Source organism: Wyeomyia smithii, chromosome 2 (genome assembly GCF_029784165.1).
Source record: "Wyeomyia smithii strain HCP4-BCI-WySm-NY-G18 chromosome 2, ASM2978416v1, whole genome shotgun sequence".
NCBI lineage: Eukaryota > Metazoa > Arthropoda > Insecta > Diptera > Culicidae > Wyeomyia > Wyeomyia smithii.
In genome coordinates this window covers 62,580,286-62,592,807 of record NC_073695.1, presented here as the reverse complement: position 1 = coordinate 62,592,807, position 12,522 = coordinate 62,580,286, and the positions used below count along the sequence as shown (strand labels likewise).

Below are 12,522 nucleotides of genomic sequence, written 5' to 3'. Positions count from 1 at the left end.
CTGAAAATTAGCATCGCCTATGAGTAATTAAGTAAATTAGTGGAATAGTGCCCACCACTGTTGATCACACGCTTTTAAGCTAAAAATACAACTCAAAATAAAGAAATCAATAATAGTATATTTGACAAGGCCCGATACAACATTTGTTTAACTGAGCCAGATACAGTTTCAATTGAAATTAGATTAGAAGGGGAAAGGAGAGATCTGTTGTAAAACGTTGCGAATTAATTCCATAATAAATGTGTTATAATCGACGTAATGCTCTAAAATAATTACTCAATAATAAACATTCATAATTTTCTACTGTGCAGCGGGGAACCAGAATTAGGTACGCGCTCAACATTAAAAGCTTTTTCGATGTTTCTTACTTTCATATCCTGTGGGCTTACGCGTAGGAAGCTTTCGTGAGAAGTGTTGTGTACGCGTTTACGAGAACTAAACACCGTCACAAATAAAAACATTTTACACCCAACGAACGGATGGAGAAAGCTCCCGCTCACGTGTTGGTAGCACTCTCCGCTGCTTTCTGCTCTTTAACATCCGCCAGGAGGAAGATAATCTGCCAGCCATGGCCTGCTGCTGACAGGTGGTATGCTACGCTCGATGCTCTCAGTCTGTCATTCGCCGTCTTCGAAGAGGTACTTGCTATTCACATCGTGTGAAATACCCGTCCTATATTCCGGTCAATCATCCAGATTTGTAATAGTGAATAGAACCGTGTGACGAATTTGCATTTTTTCTCACCAAACGTTTATAGCTAAATACATAGTGATGCGTGTACAGCCAACACAGCGTGAAAAAGTATGGTTGCGTGCCTAGGAACAGTTTGAAGTTTACCACTGTCTAGACTCTAGAGCAACCCGCATCTTATATTTACTCACGAGAAGGTATCCACTGATGCAAAGAACGGAAGTATTTTAGCAATTTTCCTGCTCCCGGAACGTCTACCACCAAGGATATGAGGGACGCAAAGGATGGAAAATGCACATATGTACAATCCATTCAAGTTAAGGAAGAAGGAGTTTAACAGTGGGTTGCAAAACGCATGGAAAATACTTTCGGAATCCGTTCGTTAGTGTTCGCAGTGTAGCGTATTGTTCTTGTTGTCTCTCGTGGAATCAACTGAATGGAAGCGTCCGCGTGTGGACCAAAATTATCAATTCGGTTTCATTGGTGCATTAAGTTGCAATCGTAAAATCCACATGATGTCATATTATTGGCTTATCTGAGCGCAGTCAGTGTCAGCATCAAAGTTATCACCTAAAATAAGAATGTTATTGCCATTAAATTGCTTGAAATTGAACGATATCTGATCTGCCATGCAATGAGCTCTATATTACGTTCAAGTATAGAGCAACATTTTGTTCTTACTGATGCGGATCGTAATCGAAAAACGTAATATTTTTAGCGTTTGGTATACTATTGAAAATTAAAAATAGAGAAAAGTACGATACGATGCTTTCAAACTAAATTATATCATAATTTCTGAAATTGTTTTTTATTGGTTAAACGATTTTAATGAAGATTTAAGCGGTCGAGCATGCTTCTCCGCGCCATTTGCTAACCGATGATTGTTTCAATGCAATTAACCCAAACTACCACTGCTCTGGCAATGGTAAACCGAAAGCGAACCGCCAATGACGTCACTAAATTTTACCGCTTATCCTTAAAACTCCGGAGTAACATCAAGATAGACTCACCTTGATAAACCGGGACAACCAGTACGAACTAGTTGACACCAGGACATTCGCTCCCATGTTGGAACCTTCTCTCTCTAGAGCCGCTCTTCGATGGTGGAAAACTCTTCCGACGTCGAGCTCCTGATTATATTTTCCCATTTCCAAACACAGTTTACACCGAATCCAAACCTTCTAGAGTGAAGATGTGTATTTCAGGTTTAAAATAGCTTGAAAACCAACAGCGGTGGACAGAACCGTACAGTGCGATGATAAATCTTGATCAGGAAACTATTATTAGTTTATTGATAATTAAATTGTTCCCTCTGCCGCTGCAGCGGGCGGTGGACAGGGACAGGTCGGCAGATCAGCGAGTGTTTTGCAGCCTTGATACCGTAAAACCTGCCGTGAGCAATAAATAACGTGTTGGGCATCGGCACCGAACAAGAGACGGGTACAAGCAGAGTGTTGCTAACAAGTGTTTTTCTTTCCACGAGCCACCCTTGCAGACGGGAACACGCTTGACTTCCGGAATAAGGATAAAATTCAATTACCAGTTTCATCATCAACTAAACGGCATAGTGCAGTGTTCTGTGACGATTATGTTATTTCATTAGAAACACTAGATATGTGAGTGCCATCATAGCGGCAGCAAGCAAACGGAAATCGTCCTCTTTCTTCGTTCGCTTTCACCGGACTTTGACGGTACAGCGGCAACGAGAACGGTACAGCCTGGGACCAACCTCTTTCCAGCACAATCTGCGATGGAATAAAGAGCGTAAGTGCAATAACATTTTGCTTATATCCTATATGACAACCACGACTTTCTAACTGCATCTATATAAAATGGAAAAATTTTATCATTGGTTGCAAACTGATCCAATGGATTTATTCAATAGAACTGTTGGATCGTTCGGATCGGGTCTTCAAAGACAAGCAAGATCGATACAATTCGTGTATCGAGTTGTTTCCGGATTGAACAATCATACCTAATGCTTCATAGACTCAGAGCAAATCATGATTTGGGCACATCCGAAAGTCACAAATCGAAATCCCCTCTCTTCGCTCCATCTCTCTCTTGTGTTTTGAGGTAAGACCCTTGGAGAAGTCACATCTATTTTGCACCCAAGCTACAGAATAGGGTTGAATTTACAGCAATTGTTGACGCATGTACTGGAAGTTTCTTGGCTCTCCAACTGTACGAATAATGGAAACTGGAGCCAATCATTGAGTCAATGACTAGCATTTGGAAACTAGTTCTTGTAAATAAATTTGATTTTGTTCTTCTCGTGAGCTGAAAAATATCTTTGCTTTGAGAAGGAGTGTGTTTTGGAAATTTGTAACAAAACAACATATGTTCTTATAGTATCGAATTTTCATCTGTAACTCTAAAGAAACACAGCTACTAAGACACAAACAGGGGTAATAGGGGCATAATGAGCACCCTAACTTGGTTGCTGATTTAATCATGGAAAACGACAAAAATTTTAAGCTGACTTCAGTGCAAAACTTGTATTAACTATTTATAATTAAAGGTACACTATTCACAAATTAAAAAGTTTATCGAATAATGGTGAAAAACACGAACTAGATTCATGCATCAAAAACTAGCAATCAGTTGATGTGTGGGGCACAATGAGCACCCCACTGGGGCATAATGAGCACCCACGGGGTATAATGAGTACTCTTATAGAACATATGTAGAAACTGTGTATAAGTACAACTAATGGGCCAACGTTTGTCGCGGAATGCCGTGATACTTGGCGGCTTGTTTCGTGAATGTCCCGTCGCGCATTATGGTGGCCAATTCTGCTTGCAGTCCCTTTTTCTGGCCGATTCGGTCTCAAAGATTTTCTAATATATGTTCGCACCATCACTGTAAACAAATACTGACTATGGAAACAGACAAACTCACAAGTCTACTGAGATGAATTTCAGGTAAGTTTATGTGACAAGGTGTGCTCATTTCACCCCACCTAAAGGTGACCATTTCGCCCCTATCGAAAAAGTTAAAGTTAAAGATTTTAATAATAATTATAGCTTAAAAGCAAAACTTCAATGATGGTGAAATTTGGGGTACGACCAATACGTCATATTGATGTGTCTACATACTTGATTGAGCCATTTAAACGACCGTAGAAGCTTATTTTGTAGTGCGCAATAATAATAATTTTTCCAACATCCGGGAACCAAGTTGATTTTCTCAATATATCTCCATATTTTAAACAGACAAACCACTTTTGTTCTACATAAAGAGATACTGTAGTAACTACGGAAGAGTTCCACATACCATATTGTATTAAAAAATGCGTATTTTCGCATAAAAGAGAGGTGCCCATTTCGCCCCGTGTGCTCATTCTGCCCCTAATCCCCCTACACAAATATTAAGCCATTCTATTTTCTGCAATTCCGCAAACTTCAGTTTCCGGTAGTTCTTAAAAGAAAACATCATAATTTGAACTAGTTAAACCACATTAGGTTTCTGGCTACAGAAACTTCAACATTTTTTTTACAATTTTTTCAGTTGGTTTGAGTTTTACGAAAACCGCTGAGAGGTTTTCAGTAAAACGTATTCGTCTCATTACTTGAGAGTTCTTTAACTTCTATTATTCTCTAGTTTTTTTTTTATTTCTGAATAGATGAATTGTAAACAACAAAACTACGAAAATAAGATCAAAACAGCCTAAAACACAACGCATCGCGTAACTTCACGTTTTATCAAAAACCATATATGGAGAAAATTCTATATCGTTCATAAACGTTATCCTTTATTGTGAAGTGAACAATAATATACAATAACACAGATTATATCAACAATCTAAAAATAATCTAATAAAGTGCCATATGGGGAAAGCATGGTTTATTTACCATGCAAAGTGGGGGATTTTCATGAACAACTTTTTCGTGATACAATTACAGAATGCGGTTAAAACATCATCCACTTTTTGCAAGCAAAACAATATTATATCATTCTAGCTACGTTAGAAGAACAGAAGCGTCGTTTTCATCAACTTCAACAGTTGATGTTAAGCTATTTTTGTGCAGGTATTGGTATAATATGATACTTGTGAAAGAAAAAAACAAGAAATGAGTTTTATGTTTTCGATCTCAAAAAAATCCTAGCATCTCACAAGCAACAATAAAACAAATAAATGGTGTTTATGCTTCCGCTCCGCAGCAAACACACATTTGATCAAACTGGAGCGAATACAATATCGTTGTTTGCGTATCGCTTTAGGTTGCATGCAGTCGACCCATACGATGAGTTTGGAGGTCTTAGCTGGAGTACTACCATTGAAAAACCGCTTCTGGAGCCTGTCTTCTCGTATTCTTATCAAATGTGAGGTCTTGAACCGTCCCGTGATTGAAAATTTTGAAAGGTTAATCGAACTTAATTCTCAAACCCGTTTTATGACATTGTATTTCAATCACATGTCCCAAAATATTAACCCTTCTTCGAATATTCCAAATCGTGTCGACTTATCAAATACTTCTGATTCTACTGTGTTTTTCGATACATCCATGATAGAAGAAACTCGTGAAATCCCGGATCATTTACGCGTGCAGCAGATCCCCAAAATTTTTTCCAATAAATATCGAAACATCAACTGCAACAATATGTTCTACACTGACGGATCACTTCTTGATGGTTCCACTGGCTTCGGTATTTTCAATAACAATTTAACCGTCTCTCATAAACTCGATAATCCTGCTTCTGTTTACGTCGCAGAATTAGCTGCAATTCAGTACATCCTAGGGATTATCGAAAAAATGCCCAAGGACCATTATTTCATCTTTACGGACAGTCTCAGTTCCATTGAGGCTCTCCGATCGATGAAAGATGTTAAGCACTCTCCGTATTTCCTGGGGAAAATACGGGAACATCTGAGTGCTTTATCCGAAAAATCGTTTCAGATTACCTTAGCGTGGGTCCCTTCTCACTGCTCGATACCGGGCAATGAGAAAGCGGACTCTTTGGCTAAGGTGGGTGCAACAAACGGTGATATTTATGAAAGACCAATTGCCTTTAATGAATTTTTCGCATTTGTACGTCAGAATACGATCATCAGTTGGCAAAATTCTTGGACCAAGGGGGAACTGGGAAGGTGGTTACATTCCATAATCCCCAAGGTGTCTACGAACCCGTGGTTCAAGGGGTTGGATGTAGGTCGGGATTTCATTTGCGTGATGTCCCGGCTTATGTCCAATCACTATAGATTTGACGCGCATCTCCGTCGTGTTGGGCTCGGGGAGAGTGGTATCTGTGCCAGTGGTGAAGGTTATCACGACATAGAGCACGTTGTTTGGTCATGCCCTGTACACCGTGACGCCAGGTCTAGATTAATAGCTTTCCTGCAGGCCGAAAGTAGGCAGCCGGCTGTTCCTGTTCGTGATGTCTTGGCGAGCCGTGACCTATCCTACATGTCCCTTATATACGTTTTCCTGAAATCCATCCACGCCCCAGTTTAGTTCTATTCCCTTCCGCCTACATCCAACCAAACGACAAGAACACGTTAAGACCCCGGATCCGGAAACAGCAACTAGACCCGCACGATACTCTAAGGTCCCGAGGAAGACAACCCAATATGCCAGTCCGTAATATCTTGGGCCAGCAGCGGAACATATTCAATAGGCTGCTTACCTATGGCGATAGAAAACCATCAAACAACAAATCAGTGCTTTTAATGCAAAACATTCTAGCTTTAAGTTAGATTTAGTTTCAGCTCGTAGTCGGCAGCGAGGATAAAAAATTTGCTTTTAGTTTTCAAGATACTTTAGAAAGTAAGCTACCAGATATAATTGACGCCGTTAAACATTAAATTGTATTTGTGCCGTGTCAAATAAATTATAGATGAAGAAAAAATAAATAAAACAAATAAAAGGCACAAATTTTATTCTGGTTTCTCACAAACAATCATTCCGTATTGATTATCCACTGAATACATTAAACTAGTTTGAAGCTGATTTGACTTTTTTTCATTCTTTCACCAATACACCAGTACAAATATGTAGTCACAGTCATAGTTGTTATGAGATATCAAAGATCGAATTCAATGGTGATTTTGAAAACAGAAAGGAAGGTATACAAATACACTACACAGAATATACAGAAGGAGCTTAGTTTTCTAAGAGAAAACTTCGACTGCCTTCACGGACTTTGAATTTCCTAACTGGTTTCTCCTGATACTTTGTTTGCTGATGTTTGTGGTTTTAAATAAGAACGCATCCAAAACACACATACATGCTAAGCATCATGTTAAAACATAAACGATCGGTATGATCAACACTTCCCGAGGGATTAAATCATAACATACACCTGATACCGCTCCCCTTCGTTACAGCACAGCAGCAACAACGAGCGGCTTCAAGAAAGCCTTGCATGACAAATCATAATTCATAACATATTGTTTCACTTTACGGTGGAAAAGTAGTTCATCATCGGATGTTTACTATCGACGTCTGCCTGCCTATACCCGACTGTGTGGCTCTGGTAAACTTGAGGAGGAGGTAATAGTATACCTAGCAGGTACTCGACCGTGGAAACGAGGCAACTCATAGTCTCCCCCATACATATAACCTCGTGTGTTGATGGTGAAACCAAACTGATAGAATATGTAAAATATTAATGAGGCCTGATGTGGTAATCGCCTTGTTGGTTTGTTGTTCGTCAGTAGTTTAAAGAACGTCGAGGCAAGTCGATTTTCTACTAAGGTGAATACCGTCAATCGGGGCGAATAGAAACAGTGGGGTGAATAGAAACAAAACTTCCGAACTTGAAAAATGCGATTTCAAGTCATTGATTCCATTTAAAAACCATGCAAAAGATATTTTCTTGGATAGTTCAATAGTAAACAAGTCCTGCAAACCCATTTATGGGTTAGCAGCACTACTGTCGGTTTGCTTAAAAAATTGCAAAATGGAGGCTCGAATTCTGAACGTTTCCGAGTACCAAAAAACTTTGTCTGTGGAAGCCATTCTACTTCACTTAGAACTTGTTCGTGTGATATACTGGGTCGGTAGTTAAGCATTTCAAGTTTTTACGGTGAATTAAAGGATTGCCGTAAGGTATTCATCACCACGTTACCTATGTTTCATGGAAAACTCGCGGTTCGCAGATTACGGGGCGAATAGAAACAACGCCGTAGCGGATATTTTTTGTGCCAAAACATGTGAATTTGCGAAATGCTATAATGTTTTATATGTAAAATGATGTCTGGAACACGTTTTGTGCATTTTCAGCCCATCATGGTCAGGACTTACCAACAAAAAAGTCCAAAAACGTATTCGCTCCGCCTGATGCTGTTGAGATTTTACGCAAAAAAACTGTTTCCTTGTCAAGCGGTTACTAAATATAGAATCAACTATTCTGTGATAAATCGGATGTTACCTTTAGACTTCAATCCAGTAGACAACCACGCTATTTGCCAAAAACGTGATGAAAGTTTCATTTATCTGCTGCATGATGCTCGATAGATATGGATCAAAACTCCAGTTCCACTAAGACAAAATGTTCCCGGATGTCGTGTCCTAGATGAAACACCGGAAGATGCCAGACCGGTGGAAATGCTTGACCCAACCCATCCTTCTGTGCCTAATAAGGATTCTAATAGAATATATTTATTCATAAGATAACAAACATGAAGTAATAAACCGAACATTTTCACTATTTTGATATCTTATAGCGTTTTCTTGCCTCTCATATCAATAAATATGATGCAATTTTTCTGTTTTCTTCAAATTAAAACTAGAATTTTCTATCAGAACAAGGAAAACGTATTTTATTGACGAGTGTTTCTATTCGCCCCCTTGCGGGGTGAATAAAAACATGCAACATTTTTTTCAATAAAACAATGAATTACTTATTGTATCAAAATTGACGTTACACCTTTAATAAAGGGAGGCAAGACCCATGTTTTGAAACTTTCATATTCATTCTAGACCTTATAACATTTTGGTACACTGCAAGATATATCGCAGACTGTTTCTATTCGCCCCGTTTTACGGTAGTGAGAAATGTTTTGTAGTAGTAGTTTGTGTGTGAAGATCCGTAGGGACACCCCAAAAACACGACATATGTATTTTTTATGAACGAAATTTCAGGAATGAAACAATATTGATTATTGATTATGAGGTGTGTCATAGTTAATGGTGATTAAAAAAAATTGCCATCAAGATGCTTTCGAACGTTGCAATGAATAAAACCAAAACCACAAATTATTATTTCCGAGCACGTGTAGTAGAAGATTTCCTTGGCATCTATCCCGAATTTCCAGGCATTTTAGGCGTGCTGAATGAATAATAAATAAATAGATAACGATGTCAGGGCCACATACACACGCGTAGTGATATTCATTCAATCTACAGTTCGACACGCATGCATGAATATATTCCGGCTTTATCTAGAGTTTCCATGTTTCATTGCTAATATTTGGCGTTTCACTTTGAAACTGAAAGGGTTGATAAAGTTCTGTTTTGTGAAACCAGCAATTCTCACTCAATTCACCGTTGTCATGACGCTGATTTGTAAAAGTTAAACAAAAATATATGTCTGATGCAATTTTTAAAATCTATTATTCGATTGAAGTAATATATGAAAATCTATATCATTACTTTTAAAATTCATCTCCAGTCTAAAACTCCCCTTAGGGTGGGACAAAAAGTAAATGTTAGCTCCCATGCGCTTTTCGTGTTCCTTATGGGTCCCATAACAACTGTGTAACTTTTCAGATCAATCGGTGAAACGCCCGATTTGCGCCCGATTTTTAAAGTTTCCATACGATTTTATATGGGAAAATCCACTTTTTCATACTTATTCTCTAGAGATGTCCAGTTGGCTGCTAAAAATATATCAATACATGATATTTGTAGGGAATTTTCCAGAGAAAAACTCTTCTGAAGACCGTAAGGCGCTACGATGCTTGTAGAAACAGCTATTCACCCCAAACTGATTGAATGTCTGATGGACGGCTCACTATTGAAATTTTCCAGCAACACTGCTACAGCATGCTGCTATTGCCAACTTTCTTAAGTAGGGTAACTGCTCCTATATTCATCTCAGTACCTATATTTATCTCATCACGCCTTTTTGATCAATTTATCGTCAAATATTACTATATTTTCAACGTAAAACTTTCAGCCACTTGAGAAAATCGAGAAGCAAAGAGATTTACTTTCAAAAATTTTGTAGAAATTTGACGGTAAATTGTACAAATGAGAGAAATAAGATGAATATAGGTGCACCAAGCTGTTGAAATGAATAATGGAGCGATTACCTTATGAGAAATAATTTCGCGTGGAATTAATTTTCAAAGTGTGATTTTTGCTCATAGTATCTTCGGGGAAGCCTCCAAGATAAATTAAAGCGATATCATTTCTTATCACATGGTTGAATTTGCAACAGCAGCATGCTGCAGCAATATTGCTAGTAAAATTCAATGGTGAGCCGTTCGTCAGATATTCATTCAGTCTGGGGTGAATATCTTTTTTCACAAGCAAAGTAGTGCCTTGCGGTCTATAGAAAAGTTTTTCCCAGGAAAATTTCCTATAAATATCATGTATTGATATATTTTTAGGAGCCAACTGGACATCTCTTTAGAAAAAGTTTTGAAAAAGTGGATTTTCCCATATAAAATCGTATGGAAGCTTTAAAAATCGGGCGTAAATCGGGCGTTTCACCGATCGATCTGAAAAGTTACACAGTTGTAGGACCCATAAGGAACACGAAAAGTGCATGGGAGCGAAAAATTAACACCATCGCTTTTTCCCATATAACCGTGTCCCAGTCTAATGTGCATCCACTTGGTCTTGGTAGACAGGTTACTACGTTATTCGCGCGGTGTACGTTGAATATTTTGAAACTCTGCTTGCAAAATAGGATCAATTGATGGGTTAACACTGATGCTCACCTAAGTTTTTTCTATCATCTCGAAGCATTTTTTCTCAGCTTTCCAATGCTTGTCTCAGATCGAAAATCGGTAGTTGCGAACACGGTCAAAATTGCATTTTTCTGATATAATCCAAAATGGCGGCCAAATTCAAGATGGCGGCCCGAATTCTGATTACTTCAAATGAAAGACCCGCCATTCCTCTTTATAGAAAAGTGCTACTTGTAGTACTTTACATAACGCATTCTGGAGATATAGCTCAATTGATACATCGAGAAATGTTAAAATTTCAACTTTTCTGAAAACTGTTTCACGCCTTGGTGACCAAGGGGTCAACAAATTCGATCAAACAAAAATGACATTATCATTTTTTTCTTTTTTTTTAATAACTATGTGCATTTATATCAAATTTGAACGACCCTGGGCACCTAGTGGCCTAGTTTCAGTGAGAATTTCTCAAATGTAAAAGACTTTTTTCCACCTCGAAAAATATTATCTTGTCTTGAAGTCTGATTCTTGTATAGGGTAATGTTCAAAATATCGTTACTTTCTATTTCAATGTATCAAACACATTAATTTTAATATACTTATTGTAACGTATCCAAATCTCTTTTTCTCTATCTTAAACATATAAAAATTCAGTCCAGTCTGTCTGTCTAATCCGTATAAGCTCTGACACTACTACACCAATCGGCGTAAAATTTGGTATATAGGGGTTTTAGGACCTGGGAAAGATTACCAAGATGGTTCGAGACCCCTCCCTCTTCTCGAAGGTCCCATACAACTGAAACACAAATTTCTGCACATCTCGAAAACTAACCAAGTAAATGGAACCAAATTCAGCATGTGAATGTTTTTAGGGGTAACAAATATGTCCAGAATGTTTTGAGACCCCTTCTTCTTCTGGAAGGGAGGGGTCCCATACAAATGAAACACAAATTTCTGCACAGCTCGAGAACCAATCAAGCAAATATAACCGAATTTAGCTTGTGGGTTTTTTGGGGGTAGAAAATATGTTCATATTAGTTCTATACCACTCCCTCTTTTGGATGGGAGGGGTTCCATACAAATGTAACACAAATTTCTGCACATCTCGAAAACTAACCAACTAAACAGAATTAAATTTGCCAGGTGAATGTTTTTAGGGATAACAAATATGTCCATAATAGTTTGGATCTTTTCCATAAGTGTGTCAAGGTGGGGGGGTGAATTTAGTTTTTTTGTGACGCCTTTTTAAAGTCCAAGAATGCGACTACCGGTTTCCGAAAATGGCCGAATACCGCTCAATATGCTAATTTTTGGAACCAAGATGATACCCAGCAGGGCCGGCGGTTGATATGGGTAGTATGGGTAGTATTACCCACTCGGAAAAAATCCCTGTGGGTACTTACCCCCACGGAATTATCGGACAAAACCAAAAAAAAATAATGATTTCTATGTTCGAAACTTAAAATTGCTGCGCACATGTGCGAGCGACCGCTTTTGAATGGATATCGTTGAGCGAATGTTTATAAAGTTACAGATTTAATGCATTTCTAAGCAATTTGCTATCAAAAAAACCCAAATTAATCCACCTATCGGTCAGACTCAGCCTTTCTCATTCAAACTTATTATTCGTAAAAATAGATTTACATGAATGCTTAAATCCAATAAAGGTATATTCACTCTTTGGGTTCTAAAATATTGATGTTTGATTGATGTTTGTAATTGAAGTATAAAATATGAAATTTGACGTAATGTTAGTGCCTAAGAAACAGCGAAATAAAACAAATGACTCTTAATTTCGAACAATTCAATCACGAGCGATACCGGGAACGTTCAAATAGTACGATACCACATCTAAATCATGTTGAGGCCATATATATTGATCAAAGCAGGTATAGTGTTGAATAGTCTTTGAATTTCTTTTCTTTCCAAAACTTAAGTTTGTTATTTGTAAGTTAGTTATTTGTAAGTTTGTT

The 12,522-nt window shown here is 38.0% G+C and overlaps 1 long non-coding RNA gene across 2 annotated transcripts in view; it reads left to right on the top strand.

The window, feature by feature from the left end:
* Nucleotides 1–673: 673 nt before the first annotated feature.
* LOC129723320 (uncharacterized) overlaps nt 674–12,522 on the top strand; it is a 37,398-nt gene continuing 25,549 nt past the window's right edge. Inside the window, exons 1-2 of one of the 2 annotated variants that reach the window (XR_008727743.1) lie at nt 674–801; nt 1,851–2,454. This is a non-coding gene — a long non-coding RNA (uncharacterized LOC129723320). Of the gene's footprint in view, nt 888–1,850; nt 2,455–12,522 lie in introns of both variants that reach the window. The other variant, XR_008727744.1, reaches the window with a different exon arrangement.